Genomic DNA, 17,564 nt, shown 5'->3' with positions numbered 1-17,564 from the left:
GTTGGGTCGGGACCCGAGCAGCGGGGAAATGGTCAAGGTGAGGGAGGGAAGGGAGGGAGCGAGGAGGGGGGAGTCAAGAGGGGAGCTGAAGGCACGGTCAAAGAGAAAAGTCTTCAGACCGGCCTTGAAGGAGGAAAGGGAGGAAGCAAGGCAAAGGCACTGGGGGATGGAGTTCCAGAGCCTGGGGGATCACAAACAGCCATGAAGTGAACAACCAATTTTATCTGGGTATTGTTGGCCAGAACACCAGGAGAAACTGCCTTCTCTTTTCCTATACCAGTATGGGTTCTTTAATGTTCACCTGAACACACAGATGGGATCTTATTTTAATGTCTTATCCAATGGATGGATCGATTATTATGGAATTATTTTAAGAAGTATCACAAATTATCTTCCATTGCAATCTCCTCTGCTCCCCGCACCCCCTTGCCCCCCCACACACTGAATAAATAAACCAAGCAGGGCTGTTGCTCCCATTGTCTATGTTGACACTGTCTTGCAGAAAACAAGGAAACGGCTTCAAACAGTATCAGGCCTCTTTCCAAAAACCTGGTAATAAATAATTCTGTCAATAAGGCTAAGGGCCAATTGTCATTAAAAAAATGGTGTTGCACGTGCACTGTCTTGGGTGGAATATTAGACATGCCTGCCCTTAATTGAAACCAGAACGGAGTCATCAGGCTTAATTGACCTTTTATGCTTGTTGGTGCTACATGTGTTCAGAGCCTTTCGGTTTGGAGTAGGATTTTAGAATCAATTTTAACATTGACTCACAGTATCCTACTATTGCTAATGCTCAATACCAACAACCCTGAAGCTCAACTGGCAGAAATGTCTCTTTCACATTCCTCACCTTGAAGAGTACAAAAAATCACTCAAAAATACAAAATGCTTATTTTACAGGAACAAAATAACTGTAATTACAACAACGGATTAGAGAACATTGCAAGCATCGCAGAAATCAATACTTTACCAATTTGAAAACGGCAGCTTTGGACATATTCTGTAGAGGGTACGACATCCTCCCAATGTGAAAGGCGCTCTATAAATGTAATTTTGTTGTTGTGTGTTGAGCTGCTTTCATCTCACGGTTTTCCAAAGCCCTCTCTGATATTTCCAACCTTTCTAATGACAATAAATATGTTTGTATCTATCCAGTGTGACAGTTTCACAGTCCAAACTCGACTATGTGTGAGTGGCAATTGTATGCTTTTGCTTTAGAATGCTGACATAGTTAATATATCTACCAAAAAACTTCAGAACCACTCATTAGTTTAAACAGATTATCAATATCTGATATGAAATGAAACCAATTTCAAAGTGGTGCAGTTTTGAGTAGGATAAAGCCACAACAATCTAAAGTGAGATATTTTGCATTTATTGTAAAAAGCTATGGAATAATGTTTTAGGATTAGTAAGGATTAGCATGCACTTGTCTTTTGCCAGTGATGCATGTGTATCCTGCACCATTGCGATCCAGTCCTCAACACTTGACCTTCTGCTGCTCTCTTGCCAAGAGTTACAGTTTTCTAATTGAGTGCCATTAATGATGGGATTACAGAATGCTGTCCAGGCCCTCATTCATCCCGATTTTTCCAGCCATGATTGAAACATGAAAGGCATAAAAAGGAGAAACAAAATGGGAATAATATGAAAATGTCAGTAATTTCAATTCAATCTGTTTATTTGCAATTTATTGATGGAAGAATGAACCTAAATTAAAACCATAAAAAAACTTGTTATAAATTATTTTATAGTACCTTATCACATGAAAAAAATACTTCATTGGAATCATATGCATCAAGCACAGTGACTGTGGTATGAGTTTGTTCCAGTAAGGTACCACAAAGAGCCAGGAGGAGAATGACCAATTTATTGTGAGGACTATTGACTAGGACACTTGGAAAAGTTTCTTTTTAGGTCATCCCAAATAATTGACAATATTCTTTGAATGAGAAACTTAGCCTAAGGTCATGTCTGAAAAACAGTGCCTCTGATAATACTTTGCCTTCTGTTATTGTAAAATAATAATAATTTTGCATTTAGATATATATTCCAGGACCTTGGGACATCCTCTCGACGTGAAAGGCTCTATACGAATGCAATGTTGTTGTTGTTATAACATCTTTCACACCAGAAGGAAGTCTCCAAGTGCTTCATAGGATACATTGTAAAGTGTTTATTTGTAGATGAATGCAGTAGATAATTTGCACATAGCAATGTTCCACAAGCCTCCGTGGCAGGAATGACCAATTTTGGAGGGGAATGTTTGTCACAACACTGAAAGAAACTCTTTATTCTTTTCTTTGACAACAGACTATGTGAGTTCAGAGTCAAAGTTTAAAGTGGGGTTTCATATAACAAATCCCTATAAAAAAGGGTAAAAATGTGTATCTTCTAGAGTGCAGTGAACCCAAACAACAGAAACGTGCATTTACAGTGTAGAAAGCACCTTTCAAGTTTGAGAATGATTTAAGGTATTTTACCCATTATTTCCATTTAATATATGATTTCAACCTTGAATGGACTTTTATCATTCATTTTTTGCCAAATTAACTGATGCCCTGTATGCATTTCAAACAACAGAAATATGATTAATTAATATTTCAGCACATTTCTTTTTTATATCATTCTTATCTTTTATTTGAAATTCTTTTTTGGTTGCATTTGTTACCATGCTCAAATGTTAGATGATTTGCATGTCAGGAGATAATAACTGTGTTTCATGCAATGAAATGTAAAAATGAATACTTGCATTAAACATGGTACATTACCACCTTGAACTGTCTCAAAGCACATTACACAATGAGTTGTTTTGACGTGTAGTGACTGATAGGTAGGAAAGTTTGCGAACAGTAACGCCATACACCTAGCCATGAAGTGAGTTACCAAAGTACCTGGAACATTGTTGGCCAGGACATGCAGAGTCCCTCCTCTTTTGAAATAATGCCATGGGATCTTTAACATGCACCTGAATAGATAGCCAGGACCTTGCTTTAATGTTTCATCCACAGGATGCCACCTCCATTAATACTGCTCTCCCACAACACTGCATTGGAATACCAGTCTACACTGTGAGCTCAAAGTCTTGAGATGGCACATGAACCCACAACTGTCTGACCCAGAGATGAGCTGTCAACTGATCCATGTTGACACCTTCATTTGAGTTTAATCATGTACCAAAAAGTTAATATATAATAATAATAATCCTTGCATTTGATATAGCGCTTTTCACGTCTTCTCGACATCTCAAAGCGCTTCACAGAATAGACTGTAAAGTGAATTGACTGTATATTTGTTGGCGAAACGCGGCAGCCAATTGCGCACAGCAGCGTCCCACAAACAGTCGTGGATTGTTAATGACCGATTTATTATTGTTTTGTTTTGGAGGAATTATTATTAGGTGTGTGGAGTAAGGAAACTTGCCCAAGGTTTTGCCCTGCCTGGAATTGAACCCAGGTATCTCGCTTGCAAGGCAAGTGCTCTAACCACTGAGCTACAGGACTCCACGATGTAGCTAATTGGCTGCCGCATTTGCCCACAAAACACGCAGTCACTACACTTTATCCTGTGAAGCTCTTTAGGATATCCTCTTAACATGAAAGATGCTATACCAAATGTAAGGGTTATCAATATGTTGGCACAATCAGCCCTGAGCAGGGCTTAGATCACAAGAAGATCATTTGATTTACTTTGACTTTCTTTGTATATGTTTCTTGATGACTTATTGGCAAAAATGCAACTAATGATGTATTTAACATTCCCACAACAGGAAGATGCTATGTTCACTGTCTATGCTGAGTACAGAGTAACCATTATGTCTATTCCAGTGGTAGTTCACACAATGGAGCTATGTGTTCTAATCTCTTTCTCCACTTTTCTTTCAACAACAACTTGCACTTATATAGTGCCATTCATGCAGGGTAGCACTTCAGAGCGCTTAACTATATTGGGATGTAATTATACTGGGAAGGGTGGGGTCGTGTGTGGAGTATAAATATGTGGTGTTGACTAGTTTGGTTGAATGGCCTGTTTATGTGCTGTATCATTCTATGTAACCCTATGTGATTTTCTGTATTGGCCACAAATGAGATGTTCCAGCATAATTGTGCAGGGTGCGTGATTGTAATGGGAAATCCCAATCGTGTCTGACCTTGCCAAAGGTGATGATGTTCAATGAGATTTTTATCCCCGAAGCGTTTGTGTGTTGAGAACAAAATGGTGCACAGTTTGGATAGTTAAATACAACACTTACTATTGGGGCTTGGATATGAAAAATAGCTACATGGACAATGTTTCAGAAGGTGAACTAGCACCATAGTAGTTTACATCAGCATGAATCAACATCCTCAGGTTAGGAGTGGAGAAAATTAGAGGGGGAAGAAAATGACCAAAGGTGTGTTGGATCGCCTTGTAATAACATATGCCAAAAAAAAGCCTGTCATTGAATTTCCAAGGTGCACTTTAGTCTCCCATTTCACATGCCCACCTGCTTCTGCATAGAATTGATCTTTGAAGGCCGCTACTTAAAAAAACAGGAGAAAAAAATAAAGAGTCCATCCATTTTCTAATGCGGCTCCAAATCAAACGTAAGTACTCCATGGTTTAGTGTATGATATTTAAGTGTCTAAAAACATCCATCAAGGAATTGTAAAGTGAAGACAAATGCACCAGCTGGGTAAATCTATGAAACATTGGCAAAAATGCAACAGACGCTTTTAATTAGCTGAGTGAATGCAGTTTGTTGAATGTAGGGAGCAGAGCTGAATACGCAAATTAAAATGCTTCTCATTTTCTGTGTTAAAAAAGTCCCATCTGAACAGCCCTGAACGCAGTTAATCATGCTAAAAGCTACTGGTGCTTAATTTGATTTACCAATATAAAATGCAAAATAGGGTGATTAACTGGAGAGAGAGGCAGCGTTGGAACCTTTTTTAAACCCTCAAATAAAACACAGACAGACAGCAAACTGGCAGCATAAGAAAGTTTAAGCATATTCGTTTGATTACTGCTACAAAAATTTAATTAGACAGCCTAATTACTTGACAAATTGCTCTGCACTACAGAAGAGGGAAAGCTTTTTATTCTTGTAAAAAACCCCATGTGGATCCTAGCAAGCACTCTCTGCCAATATGTAAAAAGCATAATTAAATAAATGGGAGATGGCACAACAGTCCCTAACAATGGCAAATGAGATAATGTGTGTAATTAGCTGGGACACACAGCTAGCTCCATATGTCCTGTTTTGCTGGTGCTTTTTGGCTATCATCTTTGCTACATTCATCATAACACCCGCCCTTGATATTGTGGCAATTTGTGTGCCATTTTAAAATTTAGGATGAAAAATGAAGTCTCATAATGGATTTGATGTGCTAATATGAAATGGTGCATTTTACGCTTTAAAACCCTAAAGGAGACTCGAAAATCAGGAATTGAATGAGACTAAAGCACAATGTAAGGCGTGACATGTGGCAGGGTCCTTTTGAATAATATTCAGGGTTTAGCATTTAGTACAAATTCAATTGCAATTTCTCTCATCAGCCAACACAGTCTGAATTTTAAGCCAACTCACACGCAAACCTTTTATATCACAGTATGTTGTAATAGTCAAGGGGCCTGATTTAATATATATTGCGATGTTGGTAAACTGCGCATCATGCGTTAATCATACAAAGCATTGCTAGTACCATCATCTAAAATAATTATATTTTTATAATAGCTTTTTGTGATGCTCTTGAGGTTTTAAGCTCTATCACTGAGGAGAGGGAAGATCTAATGTAAGCAAATTGAGTGTATGACATCATCTTATCCAAGTATTGACAAGGGCCTGAGTCCATAGTGTTATAAATCATCACTGTGTGATAGACTGTTGTTGAGCTATAGACTATAGTTGTGATGTCTAGTAAAATCATAGTTGTGCACACTAAGACGTTACCCTGAGTGAGGGGTGCTATACAAGGTTGTTTTTGTAGGTGGTGGTGGTTGTTGTTGTGCTAAAGGCTATTCTTTTGGTGGCATTGACATGATCAAGTCAAAATGTAATTGATGACCATTACTCCCCTCCTCCATCTGGGTCTGGGGGTCTAAAATTTATTTTTTTTACTAACCATAAGATGTTGTTTTAAAGTGTAAGACGATACAGAATTTTGGCAAACAGCTTAAATTCAGTATTAATTTGGGGTACGAATTTATGCAAAAAACACAGAGTGAAATCTAACTGAGATTGAGGAATGGCCCAGATATTCATCCATTGTTGGAAAATGGTAAGATGCCAGGAAATACGATACAACACATTACACATTCATATTTATATGACGCCTTGCATGTTGGGAGGATGTCACAAGGAGCTTAACAATTTTGGCGCCTGAGCTGAGGTCTCAGCTGCCTGTTCTGTCAGATGTTAAAGATGACATGGCACTATTCAAAAAGAGAAGAAGAGTATCCACCAGTGTCCTGACCAACAATCCCCCAAATAAACCTGGTTGCACGTTCCATGGCTGCTTGTGGGACATTGTTGTGCAGATTGGTTGCTGTGTTTGCCCACAAAATACAAATAATGATAATAATCCTTGCATTTAATACAACATCTTATCATGTCTTTCAAGACATCTCAAAGCGCTTGACAGAATATACTGTAAAGTGAATTGACTGTATATTTTGTGGGTGAAACGTGGCAGCCAATTGCACACAGCAGTGTCCCACAAACAGTCGTAAATTGAGTGACCAAATTATTATTGTTTTTTTCTTGAAGAATTATTATCAGGCATGTGGAGGAAGGAAACTTGCCCAAGGTTTCGCCCTCCAGGGAATTGAACCCAGGTCTCTCACTTGTGAGGTGAGTGCTCTAACTACTATCCTACAGGATCCACAAACTGTCACATCACTTTACCATATCTCCTGCGAAGCACTTTAAGACATAATAAATAAATAATCCTTGCATTGATATAGGGCTTTTCATGCCTTTTAGACGTCTCAAAGCACTTCACAGAATATACTGTAAAGTGAATTGACCATATATTTTGTGGGCGAAACAAGGCGGTCAATTGTGCACAGCAGTGTCCCACAAGCAGGCATTAATTGAGTAACCAAATAGTTTTTTTTATTTTCTTGAGGGATTATTATCAGGCGTGTGGTGTACGAAACTTACCCAAGGTTTTGCCCTGCTGGGAATCGAACTCAGGTCACTTGCTTGCGAGGCAAATGTTCTAACCACTGAACTACAGGACTCCTACAAGACGTCTCAATGATGTGGTGAGGTGCTATAAAGCAAGAGACCTGGGTTTGATTCCCGGCAGGGCGAAACCTTGGGCAAGTTTCCTTACTCCACATGTCTTGATTTACTACTGCAATTCCCCCAAAGCTTGTAGGTGTATTATCACAAATTGAATTTTTGCTGTGTTCAATTTGTAGTCTTTTGCTGTGAGTAGTTACGTTTGATAGTTCTATTCCTGAATTACAATGGAAAACTTCCTATAAATTAAAACAAAGTCAAGGGATACTGCAAGCAATAAGAATGTTTGCTTTATTTACAATAATTTTAAGTGTAGAAGTTGACTTGTTGTCCCTGTGGTCTATAATACTGTTCATCTTAACAGTATGAACAATATTTTGAGAAATGGCATATGTGTGACTGTATAACTTGATATTTTTTATTGCAGCATCAAATTCAAGACATTCTTCCCAGCAACAGATGCCCATTAATTCTCTTTTGTTTCAGCCAAGGTCAGCCAGACCCTGAATTACCAAATTCAAGGCATTTATTACACTGTTGACTCAAGCCTAATAGGTACAAAGCCATCAGACTTATTTCCCTGTTTAATGGTTCTTGTCTGTTAAGGACTTAAGTCATGATGCTCTTTATTACATTTCCATTTTAAGTCTATGTTTCTAGAAATAAAGGTATGAGCCCTTGACCACTATTTTACTATATTATATGCATCTTGTAATCTGCCAGTATGGTAACTGTACTCTCAGCGAACATAAAAATCTGCATGATTTTGCTTTTTCCTTGTGTGATTTTTCCTTTTCTTTTATTCTTCTCTGTTCTCCAGAGACTGACACAAAGCTCAATGCATGAAGTGATTTAACATCAAATTGTGACCAGTCCTTAAAGCCAGTGAATAAATAAACGAAAGGCACAGTTATAATAATTCTTGCATTTATCACCTTGAAACATTCCAGAGAGCTTCAATTTTCTGGAAGGTGTAGTATATTGCTTTAAGAAGTTAAATGGCAATTAAGAAAGAGCCAATGAAATAGAAGCAGGAAGTAGAAAAGTATGCTGGGCAAGGAACCAGGCATTGGTTTATGGTAGAAATTTTGTATGGTTTTGACCTGAGAAAAGGGATTACTTAATATACCAGTATGGTGGCCTGAGAGTCATTATATGGTGTAATAAATTTAAAATGGATTTGAATATGAGGTTGAATATGGATGCTAAAGAGACACAATGAGAGAACTGAACTGAAGCAAACCAGAAAGAAGCGGAACAAGATTAGAGAACTATAAGGATAGAAGAGGGAAGATGTGGTATATTGCTTTAAGAAATTATTGCCGCTCATAATCCCACACCTCCAAACTATGCCTGCCCATCACCCCAATACTCGCCAGACTACACTGGCTCCCTGTATCCAGACAGATCGACTTCAAGGTCCTTTTCCTACCATATAAATACTTTTACACACAAGGAAAATGTTTCATAAATTGACTGGATAAGAAGGAACAGAAAAAAGATTTGGAACTATAATAAGGAGCAGAGGATTGGAGTCACATGGTGTGTTTTAGGAGAGTGCAGTACAATACAAAATAACATTTGTAAAGCGATTTTCTCATCTGGAGGATGTCCAAGACGCTGAACATCAGGGATTAGGACATGAGCGGGGGGAGGGGTGGGTGGGATTAGGACGGGTTGAGGGCAGAGAAGGTAGGAGGGTGGCTAAAGGCACGATCGCAGAGAAGGGTCTTGAGGCGTGCCTTGAAGGAGGCAAGAGATGGGAGCTAGGCGAAGGGAATGTGGGATGGGGTTCCAGAGGTTGGGAGGAGGGGGCTGAAGACCCGACCGCCGATGGTGGTCAGGCGTGAGATATGGAGTGGTGGGAGTGGACAGGTTGATAAGGGGTTAGGAGATTGAAGAGATAGGAGGGGCAAGGCCATGGAGGACCTTGAAGATGAGGATGAGAATTTTGAACTTGATGCGGTGCCAGTGGAGCCTGGTGTAGGAGAAGATATGAACTGTAGAGTTCTGGATGATCTGCAGCTTGTGGAGGGAAGAGTTGGGAAGGCCGACAAGCAGGGCGTTGGCATAGTCGAGCCTGGTTGTAATAAAGGCATGTGTGAGGGTTTCGGCAGCCTGAAGAGTGAGGCAGTGGCGAAGTCGGGCAATGTTGGGGGAAGGCAGTGGGTTAAGGCACGGATGTGAGGGACAAAGGACAGTTGAGGGTCGAACAAGACATCCAGATTCCTGACTGGCTTGGTGAGATGAAGTGTGCATCTATGGATGTTGATGCTACCAGTGCCTGAGAATATTTTAGGGGTTCAGGAAGTCAAGATCCTCATCCTCACCTACAAGGCCATTCACGGCCTTGCTCCCTCCTACCTCTCTGACCTACTATCCCCCTACTTACCTGCCCGTACACTCCGTTCCTCTGGCTCCGGTCTGCTCCACATCCCCCGCCCCAACCGCCCTACCATCGGTGGCCGGGCCTTCAGCCTCTCAGCCCCTAGGCTCTGGAACTCCATCCCCCAGTGCCTTCGCCTTGCTTCCTCCCTTTCCTCCTTCAAGGCCGGTCTCAAGACCTTTCTCTTTGACCGTGCCTTCAGCTTCCCTCTCGACCCTCTACCCCCTCCTCGCTCCCTCCCTTCCCTCCCCTCACCCTGACCATTTCCCCCCTGCTCGAGTCCCGACCCAATTGTCCTGCGCCTTGGGACATCCTCCCGATGTGAAAGGCGCTCTATAAATGAAATATTGTTGTTGTTGAATATTTTAGGAAAATGTATAAGGATTTGAGACCGATCTCTCTGATCGGCTCGTACTTAACTCCTCTGCCAGCCCTCTTTGCTCAGCTAATACAGGCCTGCCGCGCACCCTCTGCCCTCTTGCTAACACCAATGTGGCTGAGCCTGCAGACATTTGTTCCTAACTTCTAGAACTCCCTGTCTCTATCCCTCTATCCTGTCTCTTTGTCTTTAAATGCCACATTAAAAACTACCTGTTCGACTATCCCTAGCGTCACCTCTCCCTCCCTCTTCTCCCTTGCTCAGCGTCCAACCCTATCAATGTTAAATGCTCTGAGACGCTATCCTACATGAAGGGCACTATATAAATACAAGTTATTGTTTTGGTTTTCAATAAAGATGTTACATCATAAAATGATCCAAAATGATCATTTGTGCATTCCTTCCTTTCTTTTAAAAAAAACTACGCAAAACCTATTCACTACCGCGTGGCCCATTAAAATAGTGCAGCTTGTAGCATTTTTCAGTGTAATTAGTGAACATGGATAGATAGTTGTACGTCTGGTTTTCCTGGTAGAGACTGTCAGTGGGAAATGGACGAACTCCAAATGTGAGAGCAGAGGACAGTGTCACAATGATAGGGAAATATTTCTATGAGTTGGTACCAATCTTGCCTGGATAAGAAGGAACAGAAGAAAGATTAGGAACTATAATAAGGAATACAGGATTGGAGTGACATGGGATGTTTCAGAAGGACGAGAGTTTGTATAATGACTTCAGCTCGATAAATGTAGCCACATTTGACCACAAAGAAACAACCAGGTCTCCGTAGTCTGCCAAACTCTAATATCAAAACTCTTCCCCTGAAAAAAATTGTACAATGTATACATTATAGAAACAGGCTATTGATCATTCTTTTTGGGATACAGTTGTGGGCAAATTGGCTGTAGCGTTTCCATACAAATACACAATCCCAACACACTACATTAAATCTTGTGAAGCAGGATTTTGTGACTGGAGACAAATTGCAAGTGAAGAGAAATAAGTTGAGCCAAACACGAATACATGCTGCAAGTGCCCCAGCCATAAGGCAACTGGCATATGAGCCCCCTTCATATGTTCAGCAATGTTTATGCAAATCAACTATAATGGGACTGTTAATAGTTGCAGTCTTTTTCAGTATAGGCTCCAGAGCTAGACGTGGGAAAAGAACAGAAAATACTGATAGGCAATTTGATTGCATATCAATTAAAAATAGCAGCATTAGAAAAAAAACTCAAAAAATTATTTTAGCCTTTTTATTAAAATTCACTTCCAGGCTGTTTGTGGCATATTAATATATGCACACCGGCTGCCATGTTTGCCTACAAAAGGAGCTATATCAAAGGTAGGGATTATTATTAAATTCTAGTTAAGTCACATTGGAGTATAAATTGCATCCTTTAATTTGGGAAATAAAAACGTGAGGTCCACAAAACACACAGTCACTCCACTTTACAATATATACTATGAAGTACTTTGGAATGTCCTCTTAATGTGAAAGGCGCTATGCCAAATGCAAGGATTATTATTATCATTACTCTTTCAGAGATGCTACTTCATTTGAAGATTACTGTATAAATGCAATTTGTTGTTGTAATAGTGAATTTTAAACATCTGCAAGTGAGTATCTATGAGAGAACAGGTGTACAGAAATATCAAATTAATTTCATTTTGGAACCAATGTGTTATTCTTGCTAAACAATTATTTTGGTTGCCAGTTGTCTTCTAGCTGAGTACCTTTTGCCCAGGTTATATATGCTGCAATCTTGGGTGAATTTCTCACACAATGTGGATTTGCTGAATTTCTGGGATGTGTGGATCTTTACTCCTTTCTTCATCTCCCAAAATTCCTGATTCTTGCTGGGTTATATTTGAACCCAGTGCAGGCCATCCAAGTGGTTATTCTTCATTTGCGAGCTAACAGTGAGTGTTAGCAGACTGTATGACTTCGCAGTGTATCGGAACTAACCTAAATTCTATTTTCACCCCCATACTTCACTTTTTATTGTTGGCCACAGAATAATAATAATAACAATTATTATTATAATAATAATCCTTACATTTGATATAGCACTTTTCACATCTTCTAGACGTCTCAAAGCAATTCACAGAATATATTGTAAAGTGAATTGACTGTATATTTGTGGGCAAATAGCCAACTGCACACAGTAGTGTCCCACAAACATTTGTGGATTAAGTGACAAAATTGTTATTTTTTTAGGGATTATTATCCTTGGAAAAGCGATCTGCCAATTGACTAACAAGCGGGTTCCTACTTAATGCTCAGTAAACAGAGGTGTGTTGAGTAAGGAAACTTGCCCAACATTTCACCCTGCCGGGAATAGAACCCAGATCTCTTGCCTTGCAAGGCGAGTGCTCTAACCAATGAGCTACAGGACTCCAAAGGATAGCAGTCAGTAATAATAATAATAATCCTTGCATTTGATATAGCGCTTTTCACGTCTTCTAAACGTCTCAAAGCGTTTCACAGAATAGACTGTAAAGTCTAGGCAGAGGGCGAAACCTTGGGCAAGTTTCCTTACTCCACACAGAGCCTAATAATAATCCCTCCAAAACCAAAAACAATAATAAATTGGTCATTTTCAATCTACGACTGTTTGTGGGACATTGCTGTGCGCAATTGGCTGCCGCGTTCGCCCACAAATATACAGTCAATTCACTTTACAGTGTATTCTGTGAAGCGCTTTGGGACGTCCTCCCGACGTGAAAAGCGCTATATCAAATGCAAGGATTATTATTATTATTATTATTATTAAGTGAATTGACTGTATATTTGTGGGCGAAATGCACAGCCAATTGGGCACAGCAGTGTTTCACAAACAGTCGTGGATTGAGTGACCAATTTTTTATTATTTTTTTCTTGAGGGATTATTATCAATCATGTGGAGTAAGGAAACTTGCCCAAAGTTTCACTCTACCGGGAATACTGACTGCATTTCCTCCTTCCCAGCCCATGAGCATTAAGGCTAATTGTAAATTCCCCTATCACTGCATGGGATTAAATCAGCACAGAGTGGGAACAGAATCTGTGACCTTCTGCTTCACATGGCTTGATGCTGCACCAGTAGTTATCCATTCAGTTATCAGAAGAACTCCGTCAATTTCTGTTGTTTCTGTCTTGTCTCAAACAGTCAGTCAGTGTGATTTAAAGTGAGAAAGGACCACCTTTACTCAACTTTTCAGAGTCTGAGTAAAGCCAGATAAATTTACAAGCTGTCTAATGCATTACACTATTGAATAAGCAGTTTCCTTGAATTCTGCATCATAACAACTTTCTGTCTAGAATGAGGAGAAAATTAAGGCCAGGTGAGACATGGCCTTTGATACCATGTATTACAACACAGTACAGAGACAAGAATCTTTTTCAAATAGAGATTCATTTGCACTGCTCCTCAGTTTCAGTGAAACAGGACAATACTTTGGTCATTTGATCACTCTTCATTTGTCAATGGCAAGTAACAATCTGTGTTCCCGTAGCTTGCCCGATAAGTTACTTTAGCTCTCCTTTTATAAGGCCCTCTACAGTCTGAGTTTTGAGTGTGTTCATTTAGATTTTTTGAAGGGTAATAGACAGATACTGTTTCAGGCCATGAATATATTTTGTGCTTCTCCTTGTTGGGTGATTGTTATTAGTGTTGAGTATACCTAGATGTGCCTATGAATGTGCTGCTCTGTACATTACTACCAATACTGCAATTCATCGATCAAATTAACTTTAACATGAGGGCTGGGGAGTGGGGTGGATGGGTCCTCTGTCAGCAAATTTAGTATTTTGCATGTACTGAACTCGGCAGCATGTACATTGTGAAGCTTGGGCTCCCAAGTCAATCTCTGAAGCAGTTTCCTCTTCTTGGCCCCATGTCCTGTTCCTGCAGAAAAATGACACCTGACAACTCAATCATTCCCAAAGTGATTAATACTGTTCTGCTGGTGGTGGTATATATTTTGTGCTACTCAGTTTTACTCAGTGAAGGCTCTAAAGTAAGAGGGCTTGTCTCAAACCTTGGACAAGGTATTTTAAAAAGCTAGATTACAATGACAGGATATGGACATTAGTATGGAGATCTGGAAAAATCACTGAAAGCAACTAAACTAACAGGTTGGAAATACAGTTCAAAACTATTTATATTAATATAACATCTTTCACATTGCGAAGACGTTTCAAAGCGCTTGACACTGCTGGCTGGGCTTAAAGTGGGAGCCTAAGGCATTGGAGAGGGGAAAACTGACCGAAAAAATGGTCAAAGAAATGTACTGGGAATATGTGTTGAATGCCTAATATTTGTTTACTGCCCTTCCATCTGTTAGTGGACACTCTTGATTGAGTTAAGTAAGTATCCTGGAATATAGCACTTAAATCCTAAACTTTGCATATGGCAACAACAATAACCATGGCTGGAGGCTTCGTTTCCAACCATTCTCGTGATCACTAGTTATTCACTGGGATATTGCTCAGAGCGAAAAGTTTGATCACGTGATGACTCTTATATTAACAGTCACATTTTTTACCTGCAATCACTGTTAGTATCCTAAGTACTTGCTAGACATTGGCATCTAATTTACAATGTTTCTTAAAGTTGTTCCTTAATAAGGAACTGCATTAGAAATCCCAGCTACCAGGGGAAGTCCTCTCCCAAAGCAAATTGCGTTACGAGCAAAGTCCCCATTGGCATGATTTTGATCCGTTAATAAGGAATCCCATTAAGAAATATTGTGAACTAGATTCTGTCACTCCATGATATCCCAGCCTAAATCTGTGTCTATACCTTTTATTACTGCCTCTTCACATTTCCATTACAGTAGCTGTGGCGTTCATCTAGCTCCATGACCCGTTAAACATATATTTCTAAGATTTACCTCTCAATGCCAATGCATTAACCCTGGGAAATCATTGGCAGCTTTGATCAACAATAACTGTTTGTCCATAAGTGTGAAATCTGTGAGGTAAAGGATTAAATTATCTAGGTTATTTAGCTAGATTCCTAAGGTACAGGATCAGAGTGCTCAGCGGGCACCTCCAGCTCCGTTTATTTCCGGCATCTCCAGGGTGATCCAACCACTGAGCATGTCTTTCCCTCCCCTCCCCTCTCAGCATTCCGTGTCTCCCTGGTTCATTCCTCCATCACCACCAACAGTTCTTCTAACCCCCTCCCCCAGCACCTTCCCATGTCAGCGCAGGAGATGCAATACCTGCCCTTTCACCTCCTCCCGTACCACTGTCCAGGGCCCAAACACAGATACCAAGTGAGACAGCGGTTTACATGTACTACCACCAATGTAGTTTGCTGCATTCGCTGCTCCTGATGTGGTCCCCTCTACATTGGGGAGACGAAACGCAGATTGGGTGACCGATTGCCGAATACCTCCGTTCTGTCCGTAAGCACAACCTTGAGCTTCTGGTCTCTTGCCACTTCAACTCTCCCTTCCGCTTGCACTCTGACCTCTCCACCTACGGTCTCCTACACTGCTCTTAATGAGCTACAGCGCAAGCTCGAGGAACAACATCTCATTTATCTGCTGGAGACCTTACAGCCCTCTGGCCTCATTATTGATTTCAATAATTTCAGACCATAAAAGCTCACCTTCCCCCTCCCCACCTCTTTAAACCATCATCCCCTGCCCTCTACCCCATTTTCTCCTTTGTCTTCCTTGCCCTGCCTCCTCCCTCCCCCTTTCTGTTAGCCCTTAAAAGCCCGTCCCTCGCAACATGCCCCAGTTCTGATGAAGGGTCGTGGACCCGAAACGTTGACTCATTTTCCTTTCTCCATAAATGCTACCTGACCTGCTGAGTGTTCCCAGTGAATTCTGCTTTTGTTCCTAAGGTACAGTATATTCCAAAGCTTTAGCCAGAACTATGAACCCTTTTCCTCTATTTAAACAGCAAGGGTAGTGCTTTGGTTTTAGTTTGAAAAGCAGAGCTAGTATTGCTTAGGGATTTGGTAGACTATGGATCTGGAATATCATCTAAAACTTATGGATTTTCAGCAGAGCTCCATTATTAGCATGGTGGTTGAGATCCACAAAACCCCAAACCACTCTCTAATGAGACTTGATGCTGTCTTCAATGCATATGCCTGCAACCAGATAATTTGAACTCTGCCACTCTACACCAACTTCCAGGCATCAGGTCACTGCCGGCATCACTTCCTTTGTCCTGTGTTTGCGCAAAGCAGAAAGTGCTATTAACAATGAGCTGATGACCCTGATGCAATACAATAATAATTTGGTTACTCAATCCACGACTGTTTGTGGGACACTGTTGTGCACAATTGGCTGCCACATTTAGCCCACAAAATATACAGTTAATTCACTTTACAGTATATTCTGTGAAGTGCTTTGCGACGTCTAGAAGGTGTGATGAGGCACGAAATCAAATGCAAGGATTATTATTATTTATTATAAGCCCTTCTTTTAATCACAGAGAGCTAAAATGGCAGACTTCTGGGTAACCAGATCTCTGCTGACTCTGTGAACTGTGTGTGTGCAGTGTGCAGGAAGTGATATCAGTGGCAAACTAATGACCACCAAAGTCAGCTATTTTAGCACGAGAACTGTCGGTACTTAGGAAGAAAGTGGGCTGGCTGTTCCCATGAGGTCTACACAGCTCAATCTGTACTATAAAGAAGTGCTTTATATAGGTCCACACTGTTAGTCAAAAATTCTCATAAAAGTGTACTTCAAGGCTCTGATGAGATGGAAAAGCATGTGTTTTTGATGACTCTGCTTGGATACCTGTAGCTTGAGACCTGGCTCTATGTAAGGGTCTGTGTAGTATCCCAATGTCTTCACAAGTCAGGACTTTGAAGTCGTAGTCTACGTTAACACTCCAATACAGTGCAGGGGAGCACTGCATTATTCAAGGTGCCATGGAAATGTTAAACTGAGGTCCCATCCTCTTGTTCAGGCAGAAAGAATTTTTCTTGGGATCCAGACCAACAATCACTCAGATTTAAAAAAAAATCACTTCATGGCTGTTTGTGGGACATTCCTATGTGCAAATTGTTTTCCACATTCTTATTGTTTTCCACATTCTTCTGCAAATGCAGAGTCACTGCACTTCACAGAAAACTATGTGAAAACACTTTGAAACATTTAGATTTGATAAAGTGTTATATCAAATGCAAGGATTATTTTAGACTATTAAACTAAAATAGTCAATGGTTTTAATAACAGTAATAATAAAGCCCTAATACTAATCCTTCGTATTCAGGCCAGAGTTCATAGAAGGTTGTGTCTAGTCAGATATAAGTTCTGCAGGAAATCTGTACCTGCACGAGTGACTTGATTGAGGAGACAAAATGTTTATGTGTTGAGTCAAGAACGCCCTTCAGGACAAACATTTCATGCCTTCAATCAATTTTCTTATCTTTGAGCCAATGTTAAGTTAAACTTTCTTACACACACCCAGGCCCGACACAATTTACTGAGGCTGGAGTAGAATGTTATCACATTTGTTTAACAATCTCAGCATCCTCAAATATCTCCAATTTTCTTTCAGTTTGAAGCTTGTTATTTGATATGCCTCTTACAATAACAAATCGACAACT

Source organism: Callorhinchus milii, unplaced genomic scaffold, assembly GCF_018977255.1.
Source record: "Callorhinchus milii isolate IMCB2004 unplaced genomic scaffold, IMCB_Cmil_1.0 Scaffold1, whole genome shotgun sequence".
Lineage (NCBI taxonomy): Eukaryota > Metazoa > Chordata > Chondrichthyes > Chimaeriformes > Callorhinchidae > Callorhinchus > Callorhinchus milii.
The sequence above is the reverse complement of the archived record's forward strand: the minus strand, read 5'-3'. Positions refer to the sequence as shown.